General features: G+C 44.2%; 1 pseudogene; it reads right to left on the reverse strand.

Moving 5' to 3' along the window:
- Positions 1-3,267: 3,267 nt before the first annotated feature.
- Positions 3,268-4,402, reverse strand: LOC133101213 (E3 ubiquitin-protein ligase KCMF1-like; annotated as a pseudogene).
- Between the last annotated feature and the right edge of the window lie 374 nt (positions 4,403-4,776).

Here is a 4,776-nt window from a genome sequence, read left to right on the forward strand (position 1 = left end):
TGTAACTTCTCCGTTTTCATTTTTATTTTTATTGATCTGAGTCCTCTCTCTGTTTTTCTTGATGAGTCTGGTTAATGGTATATGAATTTTGTTTATCTTCTCAAAGAAGCAGCTTTTAGTTTTATTGATCTTTGTTATTGCTTTCTTTGTTTCTATTTATTTTATTTCTGCTCTGATCCTTTTGATTTCTTTCCTTCTACTCACTTTGCAATTTGTTTGTTTTTCTTTCTCTAGTTCTTTGAGGTGTAAGGTTAGATTGTTTATTTGTGATTTTTCTTGTTTCTTGAGGTAGGCTTTTATTGCTATAAACTTCCCTTAGAACGGCTTTTGCTGCATCCCATAGGTTTAGGATCGTCTTGTTTTCTTTGTCATGTGTCTCTAGGTATTTTTTGATTTCCTCTTTGATTTCTTCAGTGATCTCTTGGTTATTTAGTAACGTAGTGTTTAGCCTCCATATGTTTTGTGTTTCTTACGTTTTTTCCCCTGTAATAGATTTCTAATCTCATAGCATTGTGGTCCCAAAAGATAATTGATGTGATTTCAATTTTCTTAAATTTACTGAGGTTTAATTTGTGACCCGTGATGTAATCTATCCTAGAGAATGTTCCATGTGCACTTGAGAAGAAAGTGTAATCTGCTGTTTTGGAATGGAATGTCCTGTAAATATCCATTAAATCTATCTGGTCTATTGTGTCATTTAAAGCTCGAGTTTCCTTATTAATTTTCTGTTTGGATGATCTGTCCATTGGTGTAAGTGAGGTGTTAAACTCCCCCACTATTATGTGTTACTGTCGATTTCCTCTTTTATAGATGTTAGCAGTTGCCTTATGTATTGAAGTGGTCCTATGTTGGGTGCATATACATTTATGACTGTTTTATATATATATATATATATATATATATATGGGATTCCCGACATTCTCCAATTACAAACTTGACCTCACAGCACATTTACCGTCACTCTCTGCCTGACTACTGGAGCCTTTGGTGACACACTGGGCCCTTACATGATGACACATTGGACGCCGAGAGTCCTGCATACGGTGAATAGCATTACCCATGTAATGATCTAGGCAGGCCTAGGTGTCTTTGTATCATCCAAATGCCTCGCGGTGTTACCGGTATTTTGGTACGTTTATCTGGCTTCACCCAAGGTCTACCTTCCCGTCATGGAAGAGAGATGACAAGTAGGAGTTTCCAGGAGGTACTTTAGCCACGGGGATTGATTCATTTCAGCTCAGTGACACTCAAAAAGGGAGAGCAACGTTGAACTTAAGAATGGGTCAAACTGTGTCCCCAGGGCTGTTTTAAAGCTGTAGAAAGCGAGCTATACAAGCAAAAAGCAATTAATTCCTCTTCCCACTGCATAGAAATAGCTGATCTCAACAGTCTGTCTCGTGTTATTTCTCTTGGAAGATATCCAAGGAACTGACAGGACAAAACTGTCTCCCAAACACATGAATTCATACATGACGGTCTTAAGCCTAGAAAAAGGCATCGAGGAGTTCAAGCAGTCGATCGACTCAGGGTTCATGGAGACTGCTGCACACCAAACTTTGCTTATGGGAAACACTGGGGCTTACCTTGATGTTAGGGGTCACGTTCACTTTGCACTTTATCTAGGGTGGGCAGTGGCATGAGCTCTGACCAAGCGGTGAAAACCTCCCCACTACTTATGAGAAAACGTGCTTTTATTCACAGAGGCATCCCCAGAAATGAATAAAAGATGGTTAACGTCAGACAGCCTTGAAGTTGTCACTATCTGTCTTTAAAAAGGGAAAAATACTGACTTTTCTAGTCCTCCCAATTACAAAGTAGATCACACAGCACATTTACTTATCTTTTCTGACTAGCTACAAGAGACACTTGGAACAAAGATTGCCCTTGCACGATGAGACCTTTGGATGCTACGTGTACTGTGAGCAATTAACTGTAGAATCTTCTAAATGCCCTCAGTAGGCCTAGGTGTCTTTGGATGATGTAAATGCTGAGCAGCGCTCAAAGTAAATCTCTGCATTATTTTTGGCTGGACCTAATGTCTGGTTTCCTCTTCAGTTAGAGAGACGTCTGTCATGAGTTCTCAAAATGAATTGGAGACCCGGTGTTTTTACATTGCAGCTCAGGTTTCCTCACTTTGGCACACCCACATTGAAAGAAAGCCTACCAAGAACTGTCTTCCTGAGGTTGTTTGAAAGCTGAGGAATGCAAGCCATTGAATTAAGCAAGCTGCTCCTAGCCCTTCAAACTGAACAGAAAGGGCGGTTCCCAGAGATGTGTTTCCCCGGATGGTGCTAAGATGGCTTTTGGGCCACAGTGTACTTCCACGGGAAAAGTACACACGCGAGAGTCCTAAGCACTGTGAGGAATACTGGAGCTAAAGCAGTCCATTGACTAAGGTTTCCTGGAAACTGTTGCACCCTATCTTTTGTGATGGGAAAATGTGCACCTTACCTCTAAACTAGAGGTCACATTTGGTTGGCACATTAGCTACAGAATGCTGTGGGATGAGCTCCAAGAAAGAAATCGAAAGCACGTGGTTTCTTTACGCAAATCTCACTGTTCCTCGCATAAATATTTGTAGAGTGACGAATAGATGGGCAGTGTGTGTTAGAGACACCTTGGAGGCCAAAACCATGTCGCTTTCCAAAGGGGGAAACGTGGGCTTTCCTGACATTCTCCAGTTACCAATTTGATCCCACAGGTCATTTACAGGCACTCTCTTCCTGACTACTGGAGACATTTGGGACACACTGGGACCTTCCACGATGACACGTTTGAGGCTGGGATTTCTGCGTGTGGTGAATAGCATTATGCATGTAATGACCTATTCAGGCCTAGGAGACTTTGGATCACCCAAATGCCTCGGAGTGTTACCGGTATATAGGTAGTCTTTTTTTTTTTTTTTTTAAGGTAAACCAGCCCAACAGATTTTATCGATTAATATTCATAATCACACACAGCAGCTTCATTAGATATTTCAATTTTCCTCTTCAGTTTGATTGTGGAGTATTAGCAGAAGCTTTTGCATGTCAAGGTACAGGAAGCAGAGATCACCCTGCACTGCTACCTATATTTTCCAGCTAGAGGTAAAAATTAGTTAAGTGGAAAGGATTATCATATAGATTTTCGCTCTTCCTTTTGAATGTACACAATAAAACAAGAGTGACAGACCTGAAATTACAATCACCAATCAAACCCAAGATAGTTGTTGTCCACATTCATTGGGAAATACAGCACAGAGGACATGGTCTGTGAATTGGGGTGTCATCAAAGAGGAGGTGGTGGAGGTTCATTTCCTATAGTACTCTCTTTTAAATTTAGGTTTTCTAAAGCAACATCTAAAGGCATAATATCTACACAGCCCAAAGCACCAAAATCTGCCAATTCACCCCGTTCATTCTCGTCTGAGGACGAGCTCTCTTCACGAAATAAAGTTGATCGAAGGCGCTCTTGAATAAAGAGGGTGCGGTCTGTGCACTCACTTTCTACGGACTGGTGCACTGTTTCAGACAATTTAGGATCGTTCAACCTTTTTAGAAGAAACTGGGAATTCTGGATAGTTTGCTGACTGCTTTCTGTGTTAGTTGTGTTGTTTGTTTCTGTGGAATGTGTGATTGTAGTGGTGACACTCCTTGTGTTAGTATGCCGGGTTGCGTTGCGTGCAGTGTCCAGTTGTGGCCGTGCTGCCCGGGCGTGCTGCCATTCTAGCTGCAGCTGTATCTGCAGTTGTTGTAACTGCGAAGCGGAAGGGCCAGAGGAATTAAGCTGTCCCCCTGCGGAACGTCTCACTCCTGATAACTGGGATCAAAGCTCACCTATAGGATCAATGGCTTCCCTATTGCTTGGAGAATATGAAGTCCGAGAAGAAGAAAGCCTGCCAGTAGAACTGCTAGTGGAATGAATGTTTGATCTACGTACACCAGGACCTCCCAATCCCCAGCCAAGGTGAAGCATTCATTCTATGTATATGTCGAACACCACTCGATTCATCTAAATCTCTAGGGGCTCTGTGTTCAAGAGTAAGACGAGCTGCAGGGTCATCCGTGACATGATTAGGACTGCCTCCAGGTAATGCTGCAAATACTGTATACATCACTTCTGTTGATGTTTCTGCATGTTCTTGAAGAGATGTCTCCGTATAGCCAATTTTTCCACAATAGGGACAAGTAAAAGCCTGTGGCTGCTCTACAGAGAAAGCTTAGGAACCATAGTACAAATCAACATCTACCCTTGTTAACATGCAGTGCATTGGATGGTCAGTTGTATGCCTTGTTCTTGTTGCACCACTTTCATAACAAGATGCACAAAAATCGTAACCATTGCATATTAAACACTTATAGCTGTGACCTTGAAAATTTCCCTTGAAACATGCATCACAGCTGACACCGTCACGTCGGGACATCCTATTTCAGAAGGTGGCGGCGGGGGCCCTACCGAGCGCAGGCTGCAGTGTCCCCCGCGGGGTCCTGGTCCTGCACTCGTGGGATGGCCTTCTTCCACTGGAATCCAGGGCTCGGCCGCGGGGACGGGGTGGGCAGCAGAGCGCTACGGCGCCGGCGGCAGCGCGGCGGCCGCGGCAGGAGGAAGCGCGGGCTGGGAATGAGGCCGGGCCTGGACGGGGCCGAGCTCCTCCAGGAGGCGGTCCGACGCCGCGGTTCCGCTGGCACATGCCTTGACTCGGTCACTCTCGGGCCCGCCGGTTCCAGGTTGTGGCGCCGCGCTCCGTAAATCCCGCTCCTCCCTACACCCGGCCCACCAACCGCCACTCTCCCCGGG

This window comes from Eubalaena glacialis, chromosome 11 (assembly GCF_028564815.1).
Source record: "Eubalaena glacialis isolate mEubGla1 chromosome 11, mEubGla1.1.hap2.+ XY, whole genome shotgun sequence".
NCBI classification, from domain to species: domain Eukaryota; kingdom Metazoa; phylum Chordata; class Mammalia; order Artiodactyla; family Balaenidae; genus Eubalaena; species Eubalaena glacialis.